This window comes from Ochotona curzoniae, unplaced genomic scaffold (genome assembly GCF_017591425.1).
Source record: "Ochotona curzoniae isolate NIBS_2020 unplaced genomic scaffold, NIBS_Ocur_1.0 contig_2210, whole genome shotgun sequence".
NCBI classification, from domain to species: Eukaryota; Metazoa; Chordata; class Mammalia; order Lagomorpha; family Ochotonidae; genus Ochotona; species Ochotona curzoniae.
In genome coordinates, this window is record NW_024465369.1 from 21,917,238 (window position 1) to 21,945,067 (window position 27,830).

Consider the following 27,830-nt stretch of genomic DNA (forward strand, 5'->3'; position numbering starts at 1 on the left):
GAGGACTAAGGATAGTGGGGGTGTAAAGAAAGCAGAGACAGGGCAGATGTGGTAGGAAAGGTCTTGATAATCACTCTCCTGAGGAATAGAGAATTTAGAGGCTCAGTGAGGATGCAGCCAAGTTTGCAATAGTCATCAGAATGATGTGGTTCGCTAACCATTCCTAGCAATGCTTAGTAGTGCAGAGGCAAGTTCAAAGGAAATCCTTCAATCAAATGCAACAAAGACAATGACTAATGTTGAGTGATAACGTATTTCAAGGGATGTTACTCGTGCAGGATTTTAACAACATTTTCATCACTACAAACATGAAACACACAATATCAAAATTCTAGTCAATTATGTGATCTGAAAAAAAAAAGAGAAAACATTACTGAAGTTCCTTATTAATCTTTCCCTGCTAGCCTAAGGCAAGAAAAATTCATCATCCAATTTCTTTTTCCATTACATTATTCTTCCATCCATTCAATAGCACTGAAATGTTAAGGCAAATCATTACTGTTTGCAAATTTTATTTACTTGTAGAAGTTTGCATTTTATCTTTAAACAAATGCACAACAATAATAATATAGCCAGAAATCAACAGCTGCTTATTTCTATGATGGCAAGGCATGACAGAGCAACTCCTGCCTGCCCCTTTCCCACTCCTGAAAATATCTGGGACGAACACTCTCCCATTTTGAGTCACAATCCAACCCTGCACAGGATTGTCCACTACATTCAGATTTTACTACCAATGGTGGAGTTCCCATATTAACATTTCTCATCTTACATCCTTGTCATCTTTTATTACAGTAAGATAAAACCCAGTAACAAAGCAGATCACCCAAGTTCAAATTCACGATAGTAGTCACTCATTGTAGCTTACACACACATTAGCCTATTTCTCTCAACAAAGTCTTTGTAATTTCCAAAATTCTGTCAAGCATTTTCATACAAAAATGGCCCATCAAAGTGGAGGGGCAGAAACATAGTCTTCTTACTAGAGGTTAGTGTCAAAAAGACAAATCACAGAGACAGGAGACTAAGACTATGACCAGGGGCTACAAGCTTAGTGCCACACCATGTTTAAATGTTTAATATATGCTTGAAGCCCTGCTTTACCAGGCTGCAAGTAAATGTGAAAGCTATTGACCCAAACCAACTGATATCGACAAAGCAGCACAACGCGACTTCAAATGAAAATAGGATTCATGACTAAAGCCGAAGAGTTTTGCTGTGCTGACATCATGTCTCCGTTCATGACTTTATCAAATTTAAGGGAGAAACTGGAAAATAGAAAACAAAATCCATCAACTGTAATCTAGTTCCTTTTCTCTCTGGTGCAATCATCAGAAGGCATGAAGAATGGGCTGTGTCACCTGTTATCTTTCTACAGCTTGAGGGGAAATGCCTGCACCTTTCAAACTCCTAGGGTCAGAGGTGTTTGGCACAGAGGCGTCAGCGGGAGAGACCACAGGTTGCCCTGGGGAAGCAGAGGTCGCGCCAAAGACGTGTTGACCCTTTGAGATCCGTCCTACCAACGGTGAGCTGTTTCCTCACGGATACACACAACATCTGGAGGAAATTTTGTCCCCTTCAAGGAGAGCTTTTTGAGGAAAGGGATGGGGTGGCCGGGAAGGACTGGCACAAGTAGAATTCAGAGCGCTCAGTGACGTCAGGAGGAAGCAGCTATGCAAAAGATGGGCTGCAAACTCACCTGAAGAAGCAGAAACTGCACACATATGAGAGGTCAGAGGGCGTGGGCCCTGGGTCTCCCTGGACGCAGGAAAAGTGAAACGCCCACCCGCGGGCTCTCACCGCCCGGGGTTAGGTCTACGGTTGTCTCAGTTCTTCCCGCCCTGGACGCCAGGGACAAACCCTGCCTCGCAGAGTCGGGGCTGACAGGAAGGCAAAGCCAGACCTGCCCCAGGTCTCCAGCGCCTGCAAGCAGGAATGCCCCCAGGCCCCCTCCCGCGCCGGAGGCCCAGAGACACCTTCACCTTCCCTCCCCACCTTCTCCAGGCCCTCTCGCTCCTCACAGCATCGGTCGCTATGGCGACCTGAGACCGCAGCCCCCATTGGGCCGTTCAATATGAGGGCCGGGCCAATGAGGAGGGCCAGGCTTCTGGCTCCGACCAATCGGGCCGGCGCGGAGCAGGTCCCGGGGACGGCGGCGTGCTGACGTTCCCGGGAGCCTGGGGCTGGCCGGGCAGGCGGGCTGGCGGCTGGGCGGGCGGCGGCGGCGGCGGCGGCTTCTTCTGGGCAGTAGAGGGGGCTCCGGGGCTGAGTCCGCGTCGACGCCGGCCGCGGAGGCGGCACCATGGGCACGGGGTAGAGGGGCAGGTTGGCCACCGCCGCCAGCGGGGGTGGTGGGAGAGCCGCTCCGGGGGAGGGGGCGGGTGGGGGAGGGAGGGGCGGGTGGCCGCTCGGCCGCGTTACTTTTTTAATTTTTTTCGGGTGTCGCTGCGGCGACTACCCTCCCGGCGCGGATGTCCCTGATCGCTGGAGCGACGACGGCAGCTGCCTGACCTGGAAAGTAAGTGCGCGGGCACACGCGGGAGGGCGCGGAGACTCCTGCGCCCCGAGACTCCCCGAGACCCCCTCCCCGGCCCCGGCGCCCTGGCCCGGACCTGCCCGCCGCGGGGCCGGGCACCTCCCTCCCGTTACTCCGTCCCCACCGCGCTCCTCGCGGCCGCCTCGGCTTTCCTGCCCCGCCTCGTGTTCTTGCCGGCACTCGCCTGCCTGCTCCCCTCCCCCGCGGCGGGCGCACAAGTTTCACCCTCCATTTGCTTTTCCTGGAGGGTCTCCCTTGGACCCCCGCGCACGATCCTTCCTCATGTGTTGCTTCTTGAATCCCGGGCTCCGTGCCCCGAACTTGAGCGCCGTGCCCGGCTAGCCTGGATGTATGCCCTGCACCTTCCTGGCTGCCGCTGCCTGCCTCTCCACCCTGCGCGCAGGACACCCCGGGGCGCCCGCCTTTCCCCAGTGTTCCGGGCTGGCTAGCATGCTGTCCTTCGTGCCCCAAAGGCTACATCCTGGCCGTGGAGCTGGCCGCTTTCTCCCACGGCCCTGCTGCGCGTGCCGTCCTGTGGCGTTTGCTCCAAAGTCCCCCACTCCTGCGTGTCCTGCGTCCCTCCGCCGCCTTTGATTCAGCGTGCACCCCTCTCCTCGCAGTGCTCAGGCTCCGCTTTTGCGGTTCCCGGCTCCCTAGCCTCCAGGCTGCCCTCCTGCGCCTCTGCTTGCTTTTCTGCTCTGCCTGCCTGGAGTTGGAACAGTGCTGCGGCACCCCCGGCGGGTCTGACGTCCCTGCCCGTCCCAGTCCTCTCCCTTCTGCTCCCCCAACTGTGAGGCCAGGGGCGACCTATGGGGCTGAGATTTGGCTGCGTGTTGGCCGAGTGCGACAAACAGCGCTGGCAGTGGAGGCACCAAGGTAGTTGCAGTCGCTCAGGGCGCAGCATTAGTCAGGTGTGTGTGTGTGTGTGTGTGTGTGTGTGTGGCCAGGGGGTGATGCACGCTGCCAGCTTTTGGGCTGGCGACAGATTGTGCTGGAATGCGAGGAATGCACCAGGGGCAGAGTCCACAAGGCCCGCCTGGCTGCACTAGCCCCGTTCCCAGCTCAGCTCTCCCTGCGCAGCCAGAGGTCACCAGAGCATCTTCGGAGCTGGTGAGCCTCCCTGAACTCCTATCCTCCCATGGCTTCTCTCCATGCGGCATAGAGGGCTGCGGAGGGGAAACTCGCTAGTTCTTGAGCTAGCCTTTCCTCTGGGTTTTTACTGCATTGGTCGCCGGGAGTGTGAATTTGCTGCCTATGGCAGTGCAGCCAAGGTTATTAATCATTGCACGGGATTCTGCAAGTTTGGTTTGCAAGGTTTGGATAGCGCTTGGTGTTTGCTAGGATTTTCTGAAAATCTGCAGGAACAAGGGGCCAAAGGCTCTTGGATTAATGAGCTTGCAGCCAAATATTTTAGTTCTCACCAAGGATGCCTGCACGGGGATGAACTACAAGGGAGCTTGAATGCAGCACTTTGCTGGACCCGAAGAACTGTTTTTTTTCCCCCCCTTTTCATAGTGGTCTGTGTTTAGACCTTGTATAATACATAATGAATAGAAACAGAGAAGCAGTGTTTGGTCAGCGATGGGACAGATAGAACTGTCTGGTACAGTTAAATTTGGGGCGTGTCAGTTACCACTGGAGTAACATGGGGACACCACAATCATGTATATTTTCAAGATGTAATTATTACCGGAGAATAAAGGCTCTTGTTTTTTGAGCCTCAAAAATAAATGCTGTCCTAGAACTTTGAAAAATAGTAATTATTCATATGTGAAATCAGTGATGGATAGCATGAATTTTGACCACATTTTATTGTCTTTAATCCAGAAAAGGAAAATGATGACATGATGCTGCTCTAGAACTAGGGAATTTCATTTTTTAAGGGAAGATAGGAGACTGCCTTTTTTTTTTTAAATGCAATATATCACGGTAGAAGTATTCATTTTGGTGCCTGTGAAGCAGTTATGATAATGGCACCATGAAAAAGAGAACAGCCAGTGTTGGAAAATACGTGCGTCTGGATGTTGAAGCACATAGTGTGCTTTGATTTGACAGTTTTCTTTGGAAATTTCATTTACTATGAGCCTCCTTTTAGCTGGTTATTTTAGTAGGTTCAGTGAAATGATAATGTCAGTTGTCCAACCAATCAGCTGTCATCCAACCTCTACTTTGTGTGGATCAAGTGCAAATAAAAGTGTAAGATGAGTCTTTTTTTAGTTAAACTACCGAATAAGAAAAATAGAAAAAACGATACTTGGCATTTGACGTTGTTCATCTTTTGGTTGCTGTGTTGTTGAGGTAAATCTATAATCAGTGAAGCTTCTCATTTTGAGGTTTAATTTGTGTGCTGTAATACTGTTGAGGCACTTGGGGAGGTGTTTGTGAATGCCAGCAGGAAACTTTTATTATGTAACAAGATCAGATTGCAGGAGCTTAAGAGGGGTTGACTCAATTTGATGCTGAGATTAGAAAGTAAGAACGAACCAAGTTTCTTTGCTGCATTGGATTAAAAATCTGTTCAAGTTTGTATGTATCTATGTGTATGCACACACATGTATTTATGTGTATATGACTGAGTTGCACATAGTTTATCTGCCTCAGGTAAAAAGTAGGCTTCTAGTTGGAAATACATTGTGCTGGTTAAAGATATTTGCAGGGAAGTTTTAAACTGATGAACCTTCACAACTAAAAACATTAGACCATGCTTTGATTAAAGTGTATTCTTGCCTCACCCTCTACTATTACATAGTAAGAAGGTGCTGAACTTGATGTCTTGTATGTTATACTGAAGAGTCTAAATTGGGGAAACTGAAGTATAGGTATACTGATCTGTACTGTTTTGGGGAGGGACATGGGGGGGGAGAGAGGTAGTGATGGAAAATATAGGAGCAAAGGAAGGGAGAAAATAAAGGTATGTTTTTTTAGCCAGAAAAAAAAGTGCTGTATTGACTAGCTGAACAAATCTAATTATGTAAATAACTGTGAAACATTTGAGTTTAAAGAAACTACCAAATTCATTTTAGTGTAAAAAAATTTTAGCAATTATATGGCCTTGAGCACTTGGATTAAACCTATAGTAATTTGGATTTGCAGTTTTGCTTTTCTGATCAGTACACATTGTCAAAGTGACTCAAGAATTTGAAATTCCCATCAATTAATTTTTAAAAACCTGATTATCACCCATTTGTAAACTAAGTGATTCCCATGTTGTTGACTAGAGTTTAAGTATAGAATTTTCCTACCGTGGGTGATGCCAGCCATCTGGTAAGTGCAGTCCTTTACTGAAGTCTTTGAAGTAGTAAGCTGTTTTTACAAATGTGTTGTAATGGGAATCAGTGCTTGATTCCAAAGAACATCATAACTTCATACCTGATTGGTGGAAAGAGTAGCAGTTATTCTGGGGTTGTGCCTAGGGAACACATATCCGTGGAATCGGGCATCAATTTGGGAAGTTGCTTTCAGGCCTTCCGTGTACTGGGAGAGATAGATAATTGCTCCTTTAGTGTGTTAAATGGTTCCATGTGGCTTTCTTGCAGTGAAGAGAAAAAAGAATTGGAAACCATGTATTAGATATGTTTAAAGAATTAAAGTAAATACCTATTTTATGCCAGGCTGTAACAACAGTAGTTACAGGGAGAGATGGAGGGAAGAGAGAGGGGAAGAAAAAAAAAAGGGGGGGGTTAAAGGGGAGGGAAGAAAGAGAGCGAGAGAGAGAGAGAAATAAATAAGAATAATACTTGTGCTTTCTGGATCCACAACTTTCAGATATTTCTCACATTGTCAGTAATAATTCAGTAGAATTCATCTTTTTTTTTTTTTTTTTTAAAGATTAATTTGATTTTGTTTGAGAGGCAAAGTTTGGGAGAAGGAGAGACAGAGAGAGATCTTCCATTCTCTGGTTCATTCCCCAAGTGGCAGCAAAAGCCTGAACTGAACCCATCTGAAACCAGTAGCCTCTTCCAGGTCTCTCATGTGGTACAGGGGCCCGAAGACTTGGCTGTCCTCTGCTGCTTTCCCAGGCCACAGACAGGGAGCTGGATGAGAACTGGAGCAGCCAGTACTAGTACTGGTGCCCATATGGGCTGCCAGAGCCACACGGGGAGGCTATCCTGCCATAGTGCCATCCCTGAAATTAATTTTTTGAGGTTGTACTATCCCTTTGATATTGGGGATATCTGTTGATGGTGTTTTTCTGGTAAAGTTAGAAATGCTTTAGACATTTCATTCATCATTAGATTAAATTGCTTTTCCCCCCATAACTTGAATGTACTTTTATTTGATGTACCAATAAATGTTGGCCACATTTCTGATCATTTTATTCATACTCCTGGTAATATTATAGTTTATTATGACTCATTTATAATGATTTGTTGCAGCTGATAAAATGTTGTTAAAAATTGATTATGAAGTTTTAACATTGTGAAATGTATAAATTATAATATGGATGTGTCAGTTATTTTAAGTCATGTCCTGTGGAGCAGTTTTATTTGAGTGGGTGCTACTTCCTGTAAGCATGTACTGTATCATATGGTCCTCACAAACTATATAAGTCACAATGAAATGTAGGCAGGGATGAAGACAGGGCAGCCTCAGCCTGTTTATCTTTGATAGCCAAGTTTGTTTGACTTCTAGGTATGCTGTAGGTTAATTAGAAATTGGTGAGCTGCAAATATCCAAAGGTGTTAATCCCACTCCCTCCTCCCCAACTACCATCACCACTGTCACTATCATATCTGTCTGAAGAGGAGGGAAAGCACCCTTTCAGGGACCCCAGGGTCCTTGCTAAAGATATAGAAGTGTTATCTGATAATCCAGATTGAATTTAGACTGCAGATGGGTTTTGTCATAAAGATATTACTTAGGCAGTTCAGTAAAGTGAAGTGAGGCTCTCCCAGTACTCTCCAGGCTTTAGGGGCCTGGCCTGGGAAACCTTGGAATGTGGTTTTTCATAGAAACCCACCTTCCATTTACAAATAAACTTTGGAAACAGTGAATGGGAGGTTCCTGAAATTCCGGTCCAGCCGGAGCTCTTTCTTAAATTGCACACATGAGGAATTTGGGGAAAAAAAGACCTCAAACAAGGATTTGGGTGGTCTTCCACTAAATCTTATTGTCTTGAAAGATCATTTAACATTTGTGTGATAGCATCCTCCTTTCTAAAAACTGCAGAGTTTGGGTTTTGTTGAATTAAATTACATTTCAGTGCAAAGTCATGAAGTCCTGTGTGTCTTCTGTTTTTAAGGAAGAGAAGGGGTTTCTAAGCATGCATGTACATAGTGTGTAGTCAGCACTGTTCCCTTTGTATTCAAACATTGCAGTGAAAGGGAAGTTAAGAGTTCTCTTTTGAGATTTTTGAACTTCTTTTACATTCATTTAAATAGAAAATAAGGCAGAAGCAATAATGTAGACAGTGAATTCATGGTTTTGCTCTCTTCCCCTGACCCATCCAAAGTTAACTGTTTGGGCTTAACAAGTGAGGCTCCTGAAAGTGTCTGGCTGGGAGGCAGTGAGGTGTCATAGCTGTTCAAATGTTGGGGTTCAGTTCTGGCACTGTACCTTGCTAACTGTATAACTTGGGAAATTATATAGGTCTTTTGGATCATATTTTGCTTATCTATAAAAATGAGCGATGGAAGTACCCATATCATGTGGTTGCTGTGGGGATTAACTTAGTTAATACATGCATAGCACTTACAAACAGGGCCTGGCCCAAGGCCAGCAGTTAATACATCTAAGACATCATTTTTATTCTTACATTATGTGGCTTTATGATACACTTGGCAGCATGTATTATATGTCTGGCAAATTGTTGGCCTGATTTCTGTGAGTTTAGTCAAAATAATTATGGAATTATACAGCATATTTCAGGGAAGAGATAAACAGCTGAATAAAAATTATTATTATGAGTTTGAGACTGTGAAAGAGATTGTACGCAAAAGGAAAAAGTCAGTACAATAATTAAGAACTTTTGAAATAGAAATGTAGTTTCTATTTTAGATGATGTTCAGATACTAAATACTACTAACAGAAGTTGTAGGAGGTTTTAGTAAATACATGTTAACAAATTGTTACTTTTAGAAACTGAAATCTGATGGGATTACTATGTAATAGGTGGAAGAGAAACACTTGCAGTATGTGAAACATACTTTTTACATATGTATTCAATAGTGGCATTGTTCATCCTAGGTAATGGCCATTTGACACAATGCCGGTTTATGAAAAACTTGTTAGAGTGTTGATTATTTAACACCATTTGCCCAAAAGGCAGCTAATAATTTAATTAATTAAGCTGTATTTTTCTGTCCGAAATTAATTACTATTTAAATTTTTAAATGAGTGCTTGAGATCAGCAGGATGCTAACAAAGCAAGGAGATAAGTCTTGAAAAGCAGCTGCTGCCAGCAGGCATTATGGTGCCGAGTGTCCCATAGCAGCATAACTGTGGTGGAGACTTCCAAACCAGCTTCCTGGTCATGCATCCTGGGAGGCATCAAGACAGCCACAGTACTTGGATTTCTGCCACCCACGTGGGAGACCCAGAGATGTTCCTGGCTTCTGACTTCAGACCGACCCAGCCCCGACTTTTGAACGGATTTGGGGAGTGAACCAGTAGATGGAGTATCTTCCTCTACCTCCATGTCTCCCTTTCTTTGACACTCCAGCTTTCAAATTAAGAGAAGGAAAAACTTGATATGGTGGTTTGGAGGATACTTAAAGCCAGTGGACAATGGTTTAATAGGTATCAAGAGATTTTAGTTCTAGTCCTCATTTTGTCACTGGGCAGGCATACATCCCCTGAGAAAGTCAGTTGGTTCCTTGAGTAGTTGTCTTATCTGTGAAATAAGGGAGTTGGACTAAATGTTCTCCCGAGCCCATCTAGTGCTTAGCTTTCACTATTAGAACATCAAACACTCTCTTTCTGTTACATTTTTTCCTCGTTAAGCATGTCTTGCCTTTTCAAGAATTTATTGCAATTTACCTTTTGAGACAAGGGGAGACAATTGAAATTGTTCACCTGGAATTCTCAGCGCATAAAAATAGAAGTGTTGCAGTGCAGTGAACACATGACCTGTACAGTCCACTGGCTCTGTTTCCCTTGTGCAATCATGGTGTGAATTAGCCAAGGGAGTGAGGCTCCCGTGGGCTTTTCATAGCTGAGCACTGAGTTCTGATGACTACTGCACATCTCTCAGTGTCTCACAGCCCTGCACTACCAATAAGTGCTTGTGTTCGTTGGAGGTGTCACTCTGAGACAAACTGTCCCAGAAGTTGGATGGAAACAGAAGGGGGAGTTAAAATGACAGTTATAATGAGAAAAGCTCTACTTATAATTTGCCCACATGGTTCAGTTTATCCTGCAGGAAAAATCTGAGATAAAGTTGTTCCTCTGAAAGTATGCCTTCTATGAATACTTATATTTGTAGGAACTCAATGATCCAGATCTGATTATGGATTATGGATGAATTTTCAACTCTTGATTTTTGCATAAGACAGTTTACTAGTGTGTTGAAATTGGGGTGGATTTCAACAGGATGATATGCTTTTAACATGAGTTTGTGCTCTTACAAGAAGAAAAAACATTTAAAATTCAATGAAGGAGAGATTTCCTTAAATTTGATTCTCTTCTGCCCCCGACCAGGGAGTTTGAAGCCCATATAGAACTTTAACATGCAGATGTTCATAGAATAATAGTTTCTTTTTTTTTTTTTAAAGATTTATTTTTATTATTTTTTTATTGGAAAGGCGGATATACAGAGAGGAGAGACAGAGAGAAAGATCTTCCGTCCGATGATTCACTCCCCAAGTGAGCGCAATGGGTCGATACTATGCCGGTCCAAAGCCAGGAGGAGCCTCTTCCAGGTCTCCCACGCGGGTGCAGGTTCCCAAAGCTTTGGGCCGTCCTCGACTGCTTTCCCGGGCTACAGGCAGGGAGCTGGAAGGGAAGCGGGGCTGCCAGGATTAGAACCGGTGCCCATATGGGATCCCGGACGTGCAAGGCGAGGACCTTTAACTACTTGCACCGTGCCAGGCCCGAATAATAGTTTCTTTTGCTAAGTGAATAAGCACATTGCTTTTCACTATACTATTAATAAATGCAATGTTCAGTCAATTCTCAGCATCGTGCCCAGAGTAGACACTTGCACAGCCTTTTCTGCTTCCTGTGTGAGTTACTTTGTTCTGTTTCATTGTGTCTTACTTTAAAATGATTCATTTTAGTTTATTTTAGTGACATTCATCAGTTATATTAAGACTCTTTGCTAAGCCTCTTAGCCGAAAAGGGAGTTTTACAATCTGGTGAAATAGTAATGTTAGTCTCTGTCTGAGGTATTCATGGTAGCTCTTACAATCTGGTGGGAAAGTATGGCACATAAATGGGAAAAGATTGTTCCTTACATACTTTGCTACACAAATAAACATATAAAGTTATTTTACAGGTGTTTAGGATAAGCTGTATGATGACTAAGTTTTACTTCATACTCCTTGTTTCTTAGGTGTTCATAAGTTGACACTTGGCATGAATTTAGATATATAGATTGATAGATGCCCCTGCCACTACCATTAGTTTTCTTTGAATGAGCCTGTGTCTGAAAATGATGACATAGTGATTTCAATTTCAAAATATAATCATAAACTTGATATTCTCTGGAAACATGTTATTAGCTTGTTTAAAATGATGAAGATTATTATTTATGAGGGACCCTGGTGTATGCCTGAGGACTTGCCATTTTACTAAGTTCTTATTTGTATTTTCATCTAGAAGTACTTTGCTTTATTGCATTCTGTGCTTTCATTCTTTATGCAATTTATGTGCCATAATAAATCCAACTTATTGAAAATATTTTCTTCTGTTGTTATGAGTAAACAGGAGAATGTTTTTAAAATCTCTTATGAAATTTGCTGGAATAAATGGTCTCATTAAATTTTATTTTGGATCTCCTATTGATGCATCATTTTATGTTTACTACTTACTGTCAATTTGTCCATGAATGAATGAGAAGCAAAGTCAGTTTTAACTATACAGTGAGTTGGAAGAATCAGGAAACGCAACTGGACTTTAACAACAACTCCTATTATTTTGATACCTGTGATAAATTACTGAGTAAATGTCTAATGGATTGTTAAAAGATAAAAAATAAGTGTCAGCCTGAAATCTTCACATGGTGAAGCAGTAATTTAGGAAATTCTGCCATCTGACAGACTAGCTGCAGTTTACCAGTTCCTTCAACTCACCAAAATTACCAACATCCAGTGTGTGTTTCTTCATGCTTAATTTTGGCCACATCCTGGTTTTTGAGGCATTTAATGAGTGAGTTTTGAGTTCTAGTTTTGGAACACCTTTATCCATTTTCTTTTGGATAATTTTTTTTTCTGCCTAATACTCGTCCTCTGTCCCTTTGCAAGCTGCCTTTGGAGCCCCTTAATACCATTTATGATACGTGTTTCAAGGAAATGATGTCATTTGCACCCATGTGGGAGACCTGGAAGGAGCTTCTAGCTCCTGGTTACAGATTGGCTCAGTTCTATCTGTGCGGCCCCTTGGAAGTTAAACAGTGGATCAAAGATCTTTCTCTTTGCCTTTCCTTCTCTCTGTAAATCTGACTTTCCCATGAAAATAAATAAATGTTTAAAAAAGTTATCTTTGTAATATAACTTGCCAGATAAATAATTTATTACATCAAATTCCTCAGTAAAAACATTAATTGGAAGGTTTTAAACAAATTGATTCATACTCACTTTAACGTTAATTGCATAAATGACACAGTGTACAGGATATTATTTTCTTTTTTTTTAAAGATTTATTTTTATTATTTTTTTTATTGGAAAGGCGGATATACAGAGAGGAGAGACAGAGAGGAAGATCTTCCGTCCGATCATTCACTCCCCAAGTGAGCCGCAATGGGCCGATACTATGCCGGTCCGAAGCCAGGAGCCTCTTCCAGGTCTCCCACATGGGTGCAGGTTCTCAAAGCTTTGGGCCGTCCTCGACTGCTTTCCCAGGCCACAGGCAGGGAGCTGGAAGGGAAGCGGGGCTGCCAGGATTAGAACCGGCGCCCATATGGGATCCCGGGCGTGCAAGGCGAGGACCTTAACCACTTGCGCCACCGTGCCGGGCCCAGGATATTATTTTCAGACTTCCTAGGCAGGGATCAGCACCAATACCAGCAAGGCCAGGCTTTGAAAGGGTGATGTTGAGGGAGCTTAGGTCATTGTCTTTTAAGAGTTTAGGACAGGGGGAGTGTCCTTACCAAAACTGCACAAGTGTTTCAGGTTGTATAGTGCTTTGGGGTTTTGGATTAGGATTATGCAAGCTGTTAGTATGTTTTGTTCAGTCAGGTGAAGAGCTAAGGACAAACATTGTAATTTAAAATACAGTTTTTCAGAGGAAATTGTCATAAACTGCACAGTTACATTGTTAAAAATAGTGAAGTAGAAAGTGTCATAGTTTATTTTGGTCAGATGGATTCAGTAAACCATTTTTTGGCTTTTCAATATGGTTAGAATTAAACATTTTGTTGTCTTCTCCCCCTCAGGTAATTACCTGAGGTAATCACTGTAATAAAATCCAAGCAATTTGTCATTTTTGATCCATATTTTGCTATGTTTAGGAAGATTTTTACTTTTATTTAAAAGAGACAGAAATATCTTCCATCCACTGAGTCACTCCCTGAATGGCTGTAGTGGCCATAGCTCAGTCAGTCTTAAGCCAGGAACCAAGTACTTCTCCAGGTTTCCCACATGGGTGCAGGGGTCCAGGTACTTGGAAACCATCCTGTGCTATTTTCCCAGGTTATTAACAAGGAGCTGGATTGGAAGTGGAGTAGCCAGGACCAGTACCAGTGCCCATAGGGATGCTTGTGCCACAGGTGGGGAACTAGTGTGCTGTGGCACTGCACTGGTCCCATATCCTATTTTATATGTATCATATATGTGTATATATAACACAAATATGTATGTCTGTATTTTTTCTAAAGTATTTTGTTCCTGTGAAAGACAAGGTAAATTATCCCATTTGCTGATTCATTCCTCACATGCTCATTGTGGCTGGGACTGGGCCAGATGGGAGCTGAAAGCTTGGAGCTTCATCTCCTATGGGTTGTAGGTACCCATCCTCTTGAGCAGTAACCTGCTGCTTTGTGTAGTGCTCATCAGCAGGAAGCCAGAATTCAACCCAAAAGCTCCCATGTGGAATGCAAACATCTCAGATGACTTTTTTAAAAAAGATTTGTTTATTTTTATTTGATAGGCAGGGTTACCAAGAGAGCAAAAGAATGTGAGAGAGAGAGAGATCTTCCATCTGCTGGGTCATTTCCCAAATGGTCTAATGGCTGGAGCTGGGCAGGTACAAAAACAGCTTTCTCCAGGTCTCCAGTGTGGATTCAGGTGCCCAAAGACATGGGCCATGCGTTTCCGCCTACCAGTCCATTTGCAGGGAGCTGAATTGGAAATGGAGCAGCAAGGATTAGAACCACTGCCATACAAGACGCTAGCACTGCAGACAGAAACTGGTGTAATATTTCAATGCCATGGTTCCACTCCCCTCTCCCCCCTCCCCGTGTTTTAACCATTATACCAAATGACCATACCCAGCCTTCTTATGAGGTGATTATGAAGTCATATACTGTTGCAAGAAGTAAGTCCACATAGATCCTGTGTGCCCTTGACCCAGTTTCTTCTAATGCATACTATCTTGTAAAACAACCAGGATGTTGATATTGATGTGATCGAGGTCCCAAACGATTCCACTGTAAGGTTCCCTCATTTTGCAATATTGCAACTAAGGTGCTGTAGCTCTCCTAACCTCATCCTTCCTTCATTCTTGGCAATCTATGCTTGTTTTCTTTCTTTATTTTTTTCCCCACAGCCTAATTCTTTAGAGATTTTTATCCAGATTGCTTTGTGGGTGAACAGGATGTTCTGCTTGATTACTGAATATTATACCAAAATATGGATCTAGCACAGTTTAGCCATAACCTGTTGTTTTTATTTTAGGGCTATTACAAAAGACCTGTTATTAATATGTGTGTAGGTTTCTTTGTTGGCATAAGTTTCCATTTTGCCAGGGAAGTGTTCATATGTTAGATTATAATTTTAAGGGTTTCATATAAAAATTATTCACTGACAGGAGACCTCTGTGACTCAGCGATTATTATCCATGTATTGGTAACTTAAGATAAAATTAGCTAGCAGATATTTATCTTTGGTAGAATACAAAAACTTGTTTATATAAAATTATGATTTTTATCTTTCGTTACCGTTTTGTAAATACTACTTCCTAAGAGTTGCTTTTAACAAAAGTTCAGCATTGATTTGATATGGAATTGTTAAAGTAGGTTTGTAGTTTAACTTCAGGGTTTGTTTTCTTTTTGGTTCTGTCATATTTTGTTTGTTTTAGGTAGCAAGCATATTGAATTACCTGTAAAAATACCATTATTTCAAAATGTAATTGTTTGTATTGGCTCTTACAGAATTTCAATTGCAGATATCACCATTGGTAATAAATATTCATATCAAAAAACACTTAACTGGTCACCATGCTCACAAGGTGGGGATGTAAAATGAGTCAGTATCCTTGTCTGTGATTTTAATAAGTTAAATTGTCAGATTGAAGCCAACAAACATACCAAATACTTTCAAAGACTATTCCCTAGAAAAAAGAACATTTCTCAAGAATGCTTTTCTAACTTCTTTCTTCCATTATTTAGCATTATTACTGTATGATTTTTAAAGATTTATTTATTTTTATTGGAAAGTCAGATATCCAGAGAGAAGGAGAGATGAAGATGTTATATCTGCTGGGTTTCTCCCCAAGTGACCACAGTGGTCAGAACTGGGCCAATCTGAATCCAGGAACTTCTTCTGGGTTCCATACAGGTGAAGGGTCCCGAAGGCTTTGGGCCATTCTCTGCTGCTTTCTCAGGCCACAAGCAGGGAGCTGGATGGGAAGTGGAACAGCCAGGCTATGAATTGGCACCCATATGGGATCCTGGCACGTGTAAAAAGGCAAGGATTACATTAGTCACTAGTCTATTGCACGGGTTCCTATTGTGTGATTCTTCTGAGGAAAATGTTAAAATAGTACCTGGCCTAAATGAATACTTTGTAACTTTATAATTTAATTACTTTTTATTAACATGTTTTCTAGCTTGAAGGACAGATGCTTATTTACCTGATTTAAACATTTTTATACATTTTTTTTTCCATTTTCATTCGAAAGGCAGAAAGAGTGACATAGACCCCCTCTTTGGTGTTTAACTCACCAAATGCCAGCATCAGCTAGGACTGGGTCAGACCAAAGCCAGAAACTGGGAACTCAATCCAGGACTCCTGTGCTGGGACAGGGACACAAGGACAGGAGACATTTTTTACTGCTGCCTTTCAAAATGCTCAGTAGCAGGAAGCTAGAGATGGGAAGCAGTGAAGCCAAGAGCAGAACTCGGCATATTTTTATGGGTTATGCCTTCAAAGACTTATTTGCTGAATTATTTACCTGCCCCCACCATCACATTCTTTCATTTACCTGCCCCCACCATCACGTTCTGTAACTACTTTTATATTTTATTCTGTATTACTGATATTCACTATGACATTTTTTTTTTTTTTTTACTACTGCTTTGGTCTTCTGAAACTATTGCCATGAAAATAAATGTGGACTGTCAGTCAATTTTAAACTGCAGCTATATAACATACTTGATTTGTGCTTTAAAAAATTTGATCCTTTTTCTGCATTTGAATAATAAATCCTCTGTGCTCTTTAAGACTTCAAGAAGTTGTCTGTTTCCCGAAGTCTTTCTACATGTTCTTGGTGGGTGAGCTGTTGTTGAGTTCTCATGGACCCCTGGTAGGAGAAGCCTTCCTGACTTCCTAGATTGAAAATTTTCCCTGTGCTTTTCTGAATTTGTACTTTCTGTGAGCTCTTGTCACATTGTGTTCAGATCTCCAGTTTCCTGACTATTTTGTGATCCCTGCCCAGGTAAGATCTGTGTCATTGCTGTCACCTAGCAATATTCCTGACCATTGTTCAGTGCCAGATGCTTGCTTTAAATGAATGGATAATTGCTTTGCTTACAGCTTTAGTTGTCTCTTTCTCCTCTAATCCTTCAGTGACTTCCCCTTGTTTACTGTGAAGGATCACTTCCAGGCTCCTGCCTGCTTTTTAAAGTTGTTCATGGCAAAGCCCTCAGTATTGTCATCCTGAAAGTTCTGTGTCAGCAACACTCATCTCTGCTTTCTGTTTCCTGCAGCCCCCCTCACGCTGTTTCCAAATCTTTGTAATCCAACACCTAGTTCAAATCCTTCTTTGCCTCTGTGACTCTGCGACAGCGCTATGCAATGGTGATCCCCTCCTTGTCCAAATGTCATTGCTTGCTCTATAGATTTTTATTTTTACCACATTGTGGTAATTTGTTGTCATATTGGAATTTTAAAATTTCTGTTAACTTTCCTTTTGCTATGTCCTTAAAAACAAAACAAAACAAAACAAAAAAACCACTTTTCCTTTAAATCCCAAGTAACTTACTTAATGTTAGTGTCACTCAAAAAGTAGGCATGCCTAATGGTGGTGTTGGAAGGCAAAATCACAGTGTAGACATACTGAGATATAGTCAAACAGACCATCTCTCATTTGTCTTGCATTTGCACCTGTTTTCTGCCAGTCTTTCATGTGTGTCATTTGGATTTTTTTTGGGAGACCTCATTTGCTGAATAATTTTATCAGGTGGAATTTTGCTTCCTTTCTGTGTTGTCTTTTATTGTTTATTTACTCTTGTTCCATATTGAAAGAATGAGAACTGTGGCTAAAAAAGCAAAATTGTATTTCTTGCAACTTTTGCTGTAACAATGGTGTGATTATGCTTCAGAACCTGCAGGGTTGTGGTGTTGAATTTGGCACGACATGCCTTGTAACCCATTTAAATATTTAGAAGTTCAATTCTTTGTTTACAAAAGCCGGATTTAAGTGGTGAAAAGCACACATGGCAAGTCCGGTGGTGTAATAAGCTAGCATTGCACATTGCAGAAAGTTGTATTGGTCTGCAAGAGAGTGTGGTCCCAGCTTTGTTACACATAGTATAAAACATAGATATTTTCAGAGTAACCAAGCAAAAAAATGGTTTTGCAGTTTCTAAAGCAGTTATATTAATACTCAATCCTTTCAATAGTTACAAATTAGTGGTTTATTACCTTTATGTCACAGGCAAAGAAATTAAAATGAAGAGTCACAATGAGGAATTTAGAACAGTTGGTAATCCTTCAAGGGTATGGCTGTTGTGGCCACTTGGGGAGTGAACCAGTGGATGAAAGTTCCTCATCTCTCCTCTCTGTAAATTTGACTTTCCAAGTAAAATAAATAAATAAATATATATATATATATATTTTTTTTTTAATAAAGCTTTTAAAAATATCCTAGAAGTTTAGTTTGTGATTCAGGCTTTCATTCTAAAATAAATAGCAGTAAAAGAGAAACATCTTTTTTGTACTCTCATCTCGCTGGGATTTTCCCTGACAATAAGCATCTCCCAGTCTCCAGGCACTAGTTGGGTGACTGTCAGTTCAGTTTCCTACACTCGCTGCACTTAGGGAGGCGTGCATCCTGATGGAAGGTCGTGGGGTCAAAGAGCCTCCCGTGTAAGGAACTGGGGACTAAGACCAAATATTACAGCAAATGACGCTTCTCTCACTGCTCTCACTCTGCCAGGAACAGGGTTTTAGGAAGCTGTGCTGGGACCTGGGAATGTAAACAAATAAATAGGGGTATTGATTTGATTAATGAATTATACAAAGCATTTGATATACAAGAATATATGATGTTACTGTCTTCACTTAATATTTTATTCCCTTATTAATTTCCACTTTGAGTGAAATTTAGTGAATTATAGCCATCATCTATTGATTTCCTGAGGCCCAGTGCTAGGAATGGTAAGGGATCCAGGAATGAGCATATTCCAGTCCCTTTGATTGTACTGTCTTACATGTTGTCTTTCTGAGAAGCGATATAATGTCATCCTCAGGAAGCCCAGAAGTGTCATGAAGGAGACAGGAAAGACATGGGGTCTCCTCATTTGGGTACTTCCTGTTTGCCAGGGCCTCTTTAGTTTTTTCTACTCTTTGCCTACAGATGTGTACAACAGGGAGAGTATCTGTCCTCAAGAAGTTTCTGTTTCTAACTTGTCCTAATATTCAGTTCTGAACATCTTTGATTTATAACATTGCTTTGGAAATTAAAATGAAAAAAAAAAAACTACACAGTACAGTTTTGTACACATTTTGGTATGCAGAGTAAGGCAATCACAAAAGAACCAGACATTTTTTTAGCCTGTAGGAAATCAAAGCCAAGTTTTCTCTGACTCAGTGTTTTAATTTCATTGCTGACCTTGTAAGCCGCACAAATTCTATGTGATTGTAAAATTCTGTGAACCTGCTTCCAAACAAACCTATGCTGAGACACAATTTGATTTGCTTTAAATTGACTTAACATTTTATGCTTGTGACATTTAACAGAAATCTATACCATAGCCTATGTCTCACATTTTAGTGCTTTTGAAAAAATTAGAAAGGATATGGCTTATCTTGCTCAGTTTGTTTGCAAAGACATTGGAACTCACAGGATCAGCTTGAAGAATTTTTTTTTTATTCTACCTTAAAATTCATTTTAACCTTTGGTTTTGTACTGGGTTTCCTGAAGCTTTTTCAGAGCAGAAAAAAGGCTGAGGAAGAATGCACTTTTACTCTGTACTTCAAAAACCATTTGACAAAAGATGTATGAATTTGTGTAAAACAAGGCTGAATAATTTAAGCATATTTACTTTTTCAGTAATCAAGTCTTTAAGTTGCTTTGTTAGGCTGATGAGGTACTTACAAAAGGAATTACTTTTCAATATTAGTTTTTCTTTTCTTTGAAATAATGCCTGGTTCAATAAATGGCAGGTAATAGAAGAAATTACCCCGGTTCTGTTACTGAGAATAAGACTGGAGAAATATTAAAACAGGTCTTCATTGATGTTTCTGTGGGCTGCCACCACTTGTGTCACATCACCTCCAAGAGCTGACTCTTGCTTCCAGGATGTCCTTTTGCATGCCAGTGATGAGTCTGACTGCGCTGATGTGCACTGTTGGAATAAAGCACAATCCTTCATGTCAGCACTTGAAGGCTGACAACGAGCAAAATGTTAGATATTTCAGTGTGAATAGCTCTCATGATCCAGAAAATCCGAGCAGACAATTTAATTGTTCTTGACTATAAAAATTAAGTCTGACACTAGCTTTAATCCAGGAATCTATTCATGTAGGGCTTCTCCCCATTTTAAACAAAAATTAAACTTGCATGCCTAAGCATCTAACATTGACGTAACATTTGAAAGGAAATTCCTGTTGGGTAATTTATAACCCCTCTTCCTTACACCCTGGTCTGTAGGAAGGCTGTTCTCTGGTTTCCCTCTTGTATCCATTATCAAGTCCTCTGTATCTTAATGTTTTCCCCACCAAACCTTGTCTCTCCTGCTCTTGAGGCCCTGAGGGACCCTTCACCTGTGTGGCTCGATAATACCCCGGTGGCCTGGGTGTTGAAGCTGTGCTTGTGGGAAGCATTTTTTGGTTTGTCTTAAATATTTATTTATATGAGAAGCAGAGTTACAGAGAAAGAGGAAAAGAGGTATTCCATCTGGTGGTTCATGTTCCCCAGATGTTTACAACAGCTGGGGCACGGTCAGGCTGAAGCTCAGAGCCAGGAGCTTCATTCTGGACTCCCATGTGGGTAGGTGGGGAACAGGTACCTGGACCACCCTAAATCGTTTTGTCAGGCTGAATTGGAAGTGGAGCAGCCAGAACTCAAATCTGGGTCCTCATGTTTTGGCACCTTTGTAGTCAGCAGCTTGACTTGCCTTGGGGTAACACAAGTCCTTAAATGTGTTTCCAACTTATAGTAGAATGAGCTAGTTTTGTGACACTACCAGAAATTCTGCCCCACAGTGAGTGTTCTCCTGTTCCCTAAAGAAGGCAGGATTTTTTGCCCTTCCCTCATCAGTAAAACGTTTTTGTGCAGAATTAGAGAGGGGAATGAAGAGTCCTGGTTTCTTATCCTTCCCGCACTGCCTACCATGCCTCGCCCTGGCTCTGTAGCTGGTGGGACTTCTGTCTGGAGCGTCTCAGTCTATTTTATTGGCATCTTGGGAGGTCCTTGGAGAAGAGGCTTCCAGTGGCTAAGATTTCACCTCCCATCTGTGAGCCCGTATTCAGCTTTGGCTAGTTGGCTGAGCATCCTAGCAGCTTCCTACCAGGAGCCCCTGTGAAGTTCACTTAAAGACTCCCTTGCTACCTATGTTGGGCAGGTCAAAAGCGATTGGGCCATCCCTGGGTGCCATGAGCCCTGAGCAAGTACCACAGCTTCTTCAAACATTAGTTGACATCCCAGGCAACATTTCTGCAGGCAACTCCAAGTTTTCAGTAGGAACCAGCCTCCTCTTTTCTCAGGAATAACTTCCTAATGATGTGTGTGTTGACTTCCTTCTCTGGCCTGTCCTGCTTGTCCACCTCCCAAGTAAGCTACATGTGCTCAGATCCATTTCTTGTGATTCTGGGGGAATTTTAATCCAGTACAGACAAGTACGATTTTTCACAAATGTTCAGACACTTGAAATAATTGTATGCATTAGGAACATGACAAGATCAAGGAGACTTGAAAGCATGTTTAGGAGGTGGGTGTTCTTGGGGAGAAGCTATGGCTTTCATTTTAGAAATGATTCTTTATTTCTTCTCCAAAGACTTAAGATTCATGACAATAAGGAATAAAAATTCTTTTTTTAACCTAAGACATTAGAGTAGCTATTTTCTTTTCAGACGACTAGTATACTGTATCATTTTAGATGTGATTCGGAAGTCACTGAGGCATTTATGTGATGTTTCTCAGTAGCTGGATCTTAAAGAGAGAGTGTAGATTTACCTTAATGTCACTGGTTATCATCCTTCAGCTACAAAGCAAAAAAATATGCTGTGATGTCATAGGATTCCTTTCCAGCACTTCCGAGTTGGAGGCTCATTCTTAGAAGATTTTAAGTTGAAATAAGCTAATGTGAGTTTCAAATTAGAGAACTACTGCTTTTATTTATTTAATTTTACGTTTGAGAAGTGGGGGAGAGAGATTTCCCATTCTCTTACTAACTTTCCCCAAAGCTTGCACATGCTGGGCTGAGCTAGGCTGAAGCTGAGAACCCAGCCCAGGCCTGCAGTTTGAATGACAGGGATCCAACCACCTGAGCCCTCCCCTTCTGTCTCCCAGGGCATGTATTAACAGGAAGTTGGACTTAGGAGTAGATTGGTAGGGTCAATCTCAGGCACCCCAGTGTGAGACTTGGCATCCAAACCCACATACTAGTACCAAGACAGATGCCTTCCTTTGCCCTTTTAAATTTAGAAAATTGTACTTCTAAGGTACCTTGATTTTATTTTTCCAATTATGAATTCATTTCATGATTTTGCAGGAAAAAAATCTTGTAGTATAGAGATACAACAAAGAAGAAAGTAGACTCATGTAGAGTTTGCCTAAAAAATGGCATTTGTTGTATTTTGTAATTCTGGATTTTTGTTTTAATTTTGTAAGCATCTGCATGTCTGTATTTAAAAGATTTTGGATCAATATGCATATTTTTATCTTACTAAGTGCTCATTTAAAACAATTATTTGGATTGTTTATGTAGGTTGTACACGTCTTCTGGGATTCACTCAATCCGTCCCTTATTGTTGCAGCAATCATTTTTTATGATTCTTTGCTTTGTTAAAAATAAAAAAAATTTTTCTATTATGACTGATTCAAGTTAAATGACATAAATAATGACTACATTTATTGGAGAACAATATTGCTGGTGAGATCGGTACTCATAGCATCAAAAATTTTAGAGCAAGGACAGTGTTAGCTCTTAGTGTGAGTAGATTCTTCCTTTTATAGGTATAGGTCTTAATATGTGGAGAGGTGGTCACATCAACTCCTGTTTGCCCCTGTGGGGGGAAGCCTGGCTTCTTTCCTCAGTGATCGTGTGGAGAGTCTGCAGGCTGCTCAGCCTTTGTTGTGAGCAGTCTCAGCCAGCTGGGTCTCTCAAGCCTATGGAAAGTTCTCCCCTTGATGAGTGTAGGCCACATCTCTCTTACACTGCCTAAGGTAATCACTTTGCTGCTCCAAGGGATTGCCATGCCTTAGAGCGCGATGGAGGAGTTATTCGCCAGACATGATTTTAGATGGAGTGGCAGGAAATGGTAATGTGTACAGTTTAGAGTTCACGCTATTGATGGAATTTCTGTCAGACTCTAAGATAGGTCTGAAGCTAAAAGCTGGAAACTAATGAGTCTTAAGTCTTGGCCTAAAGCCAAGACACCATATTAATATAACAGGAATTTTAGGAAGAGTACAAAAAATAAATTGATCTTATTGAGAACTAACATCTGTTGTTTTTCAGTTAATTTTTGTATTTGTGATTTTAGATTGTATGTATTGGTTTTTTGGTCTTAATAGTCTTATTTGTGTTTCATATCATGCTTTCATACACAAAGCACAAGAGCTATGGAATCTAGATGTATCATAGGTTTGACCTTCAAATGCCGCTCAAAAACTTAGGATCAAAATATTTTGTATTTCTGATGCACCATTTTCTAAAAAGTAAATACGTAAGTTTTCCAGAGTAACTTAAATGCTCAGTGTAAGATGAATCAAATAATTGATCCCTGATTCACTCATTCTTACGATCCCATCCGAACATTCAATGCTCTTCTCCACATGTGTTCAACTTAATATCTTGATGAAGTGGCCCAGTCCAGAAAAATGTTTCTGCTGCATGTTAAATAGTTGGCGTTATTATTTGAAGCCCCAGTTTGGTACGTTTTAGTATCAATAAGTAAATGCAAGTATAAGTGTGAGTAATCAAACTAAAGGTACTGTTGGCAAAACCATAAACTCTAAAACTTAGAGAAGAACATGGTGAGGTGTTGGGCCCCTTATAATGGCTCAGTGAGTAGATCATCACCTTGTGAGCACTGGGATCCCATATGGGTGCTGGTTCATGTCTTTGCTGCTCCATTTCCTACCCAACTCCCTGCTTGTGCCCTGGGCAAACAGTGGAGGATGGCTCAAAGCCTTGGAATGCTCCACCTACATGGGAAACCCAGAAGTTCTTGCCTCCTGGCTTTGGATTGGCTTAGCTCCAGCCATTGTGGCCACATGGGGAGTGAACCAGTGGCTGGAAGATGTTTATCTGCTCTCCGTAAATCTGACCTGCCTTTCCTATATGAATATAAATTTTAAAAAAGTTGGTGGTGTGACCCAAGACATTCATATCAGTAATAACCTTTTATTACAGTATATCCAGAAGTGCATTGATTCAAGCATCATATGTTATGATTATTTTCTTAAAATCTAAGAATTGAACTTGGAGAGGAGAAAATAGCCTATCCAAGGGTGCCAGTGTTGTAGCATAGTGAGTTAAGCCATTGTTTGTGATGCTCACATCCCATATAGAGTTCCATTTTGAGTCTTGGCTACTCTGCTTCCAACCAAACTTCCTGCCAGTGCATCCGGGAAGCAGCAGATCTTAGTCCTTGGGCCCCTGAACTCATGTAGGAGATCTGGATGGAATTGCAGTTTCCTAGCTCCTGCCTGACACAGGCCCAGCTGCTGTGTCCATGTGGAAAGTGAACAAGTAGAATGCACATGTTGTGCTCACTTGCTCTCTTTTTGTCTCCGTTTTTCAGGTAAATATATCTTTTTATTCTTTTTAAGGGAGAAAGCTTATGCATGCAGCTGACATTGCTTTAAAAAACCTCTTCAGTGAATCAGTCAATCCATCAGTAATAATATTTATAGGGCTCCAGATATTCATTCTTTCTTGTGAAATACACATTTGGATTTGTTGCACTAAATAAGGCCATGGGAGCAAGTGTGCATAGACAAACTCCCAGAAATTCTTGTGCCTTGATGCCAATTTGGTTATACATAGTGTTTTTTTTTTTTTTAACAGATGAATCATTGCCTGCATTTGTATAGTGGTGAAGTAGTTTATTACAATCTTTCTGTCCTTGGTACCAGAATTAATCCTATACTGAATGTGTTGGTAACCATAAATGAATTTAAGATAGGAACCACTTGTCTGTTAGTTCTGATATCAAAGTGAAGCATCAGAACTATGATCAATCATTATGCTCTTGCAAATCAAAGATTTATTTTTATTGAAGAGGCAGATCACATTTATGGTTCACTCCCCAAATGGCCACATTGGCCAGAGCTGATAGGATCAGAAGCCAGGGACTTCTTCTGAGTCTCCCACAGGGATGCCGGTTCCAAGGCTTTGAGCCATCCTCCGCTGCTTTCCCAGGGCACAAGCAGGGATGTGAGTAGGAAGTGGAGCAGCCGGGAAATGAACTGGTGTCCAAGTGGAATCCCAGTGCTCACAAGGTGATGATCTAGCCACTGAGCCATTATTTCACACCCAATACGTGCACAAATTGGAAGACCTGGTTTGATACCATCTCTGAGTAAGGAGCACTGATAATGGCAAGACCCTTAGATCTGAAAGTAGAAATGGAGACTTTTGATTGAAGCAAAACCTATTCCAAACACTTAGCTTTCTACCTACATAGTCTGCAACTGCTAGATAAGACATACAAGAGCACTAAATGCACCTATAAGCTTTTAATCTATCATCGTTTGAAGCTTAATGTTAACCTCATAGTAGCTGCAGCATTTGAATCTTTCCAATAGCAGATAGGTTATCCCTAAAGCTGTAAGGATTTAGATTTTTTATTCCAACCCTCCCACCCCTGGTTAAGAGTATCTTGAAAATTTCCTCCTGAACCTCAAGTGTGATCACCTGAAGATGGACGTTTGCTCCTCCCGTGCAGTGAGTTAGAATGTTGTTAGATGGGCTATATGGAAGCAGATGACATGGTATGAATTTGAACATCAGTGTTTTAACAAGCCCTGTGGATGATGATGCTGACAATATGCATGGTCATTAAATTCCTGGCAGTAGAGACATTAGCACATTTCAGGAGTGTGGTGCTAGATGCTACACTAATCAAGACAAATGGCACCATCCGGGAGCATGGTGTCTGCCTTGGCAGTAGCTCAGCTTTTGCTACTAAATAGCCTTCTAAATATTTTGACAAAATCTCCTAGATTATTAATGATGGCCTAAACTTTATCAGTCTGACAAATTGCAAATAAGATGTAAATTAACTACATAATCGATAATTTGGTATTTATTTTTAAAAACTAAAGTTGTTTTCAGCAATGATAATGAAGCTTCTTGTTATGGTTTTAATGGAATATTTCAAATAGATGTACAAAAAAATGTGAATGTTCATGAAATGACTTCAAATTTTAAGTAGGATATTTTACCAAATTTGCCTAAGATTTCTAATGTTGGTGTTTATCTTTTCATGTCTTTATTTTTAGTACATCTAAGTATTTCTATCAACCAGGGCTTTTAGATGCTAATTTGTTGTTGTGGTTCTGATTTCCTGTCACTTTCCCACAGCACTAGCTTTTAAATCCCACCCACAGCGTGGGATGGAAGGGACTTCTTCATTCCTTGCCTAAGCTGGGCTACAAAGCCAGAATTCTCCAGGAGGTTTCTATTAGCAGCAGTTACTTAACTAACATCATTTTTCCCCCAATCCTCTTCAACTAATTATAAATATTAGATAACTTTAAGATTTTATTTGTCTTTGATGTTATGAAGCTTTTATATTCTTGATATATATTCTTATTCATCTATATGAAGATTGTACAAATTTTTTCATAGATTTTTTTTTTTATTGGAAAGATTTAGAGAGAAGGAGAGACAGATCTTTTGTCAGCTGATTCACTCCCCAAGTGGCCACAATGGCACGCAGAGCTGAGCCTGGTGCTCCCCCAGTTCTCCCACACTGGTACAGGGTCACAGGGCTTTGATTGTCCTCAACTGTTTTCCCAGGCTCCAAGCAGGTGGTATTCCGCATGTGCAAGGTGAGGACTTTAGCCACTAGGCTACTATGTGCTGGGCCTATATTTTGAATTTTTATGCTTTAAAAAAATTATGTTTATCAGTTTGAAAAAGTTCAGGTAATAGGTACAATCGCAAAAGCTTACAGTCCTACTAGTTGTGTTATTGGTGGTAGTAAGAATCTAACTTGATATGATGCAGACCAGCAGTGTTTTTTTTTTTTTTTTCTGGTCATAAAATGTAACATTTTTTCAATGTTTATGATTTACAAAAAGTTATATAAAGAGTATATTAACCTTTTTTACACTTAAGATGTAATTCTTGTGTCATGAACTCCCTTTTTCCAAGCATATGAAACTTACTGATTTTTAGTACTCCTAGAAGATTGTGGAATCATCATCTTTTTCTCATTTTCTTCACCTCCCAAATAAATCCTATCAGACCCATTGAGCAGTCACTTATTATTTCCTTCTTTCCCCAGCTCCAGGTAACCTCAGATGTACTGTTTGTGACTTTGTTCTGGAAATTTCATGTAAATAAATGGTCATATAGCATATGATCTTTTGTGACTGGCTTCCTGTATTTTCAAGATATATCCATGTGATGATATGAATTTGTGGTTTTTTTCTTTGGGGCAGACATTTAACATAGCACTTGAGACACTGTTTGGAGCACTTGTGTCTCATGTCAGGAGCGAGGGTGCCAGTCCTGGCTGTGTTAATCACCCAGCCAGTTAGTAATACATACCGTGGTAGACATTGGGTAATAACAACTCAAATACTTGGGATCCTGCTGCCCATATAGGTGACCTGGATTTCTTTTCTTTTTATTCTGGAATAATCTTCCATTGTATGGACATAACACAATTATGTATTTATTCATGTGCTTATGAGCTTTTGATTGTTTCCTCTGTTTAACTGTCGTGAATAATAATGTTATGAATTTTTGGTATACATGCTGTATGAACTTAAGTTTAAGTTTTTCTGGGTGTGCACTTAAAAGCAGAACTGCTGGGTCTTTTGGTAACTGTATGTTTAACTTTTTGGAATAGTGCTGAACTGTTTTCAAAGCAGCTACAGAATCTTATTTCGATTCCAAGCAAAAAATCTATGATGGGTCCAGCCCTCCACATTCTCAATACTTGTTTTCTGTTTTTTCTTATAGCTTTCCTAATGGGTGTTAAATGATAGCTCATCACAATTTTGAATCCCATTTCCCTAATGAGAAGATAACTTGAACATCTTTTTATATGCTTACTGGCCATTCATAATGCTGTTTTGGAGAATTGTCTATTCACATCCTTTGCCCATTTTTAATTGACTTATTTCAAGTGCT

General features: G+C 40.9%; 1 protein-coding gene across 8 annotated transcripts in view; it reads left to right on the top strand.

The window, feature by feature from the left end:
• Positions 1–2,226: 2,226 nt before the first annotated feature.
• Positions 2,227–27,830, top strand: part of PKP4 (plakophilin 4) — a 222,306-nt gene continuing 196,702 nt past the window's right edge. For 4 of the 8 annotated variants that reach the window (XM_040971595.1, XM_040971600.1, XM_040971598.1 and 1 more), the window contains exon 1: positions 2,227–2,518. The gene's annotated coding sequence lies outside the window, so the exon portion shown is untranslated. The remainder of the gene's footprint in view (positions 2,519–27,830) is intronic. The other 4 variants (XM_040971596.1, XM_040971602.1, XM_040971599.1 and 1 more) reach the window with 1 other exon arrangement.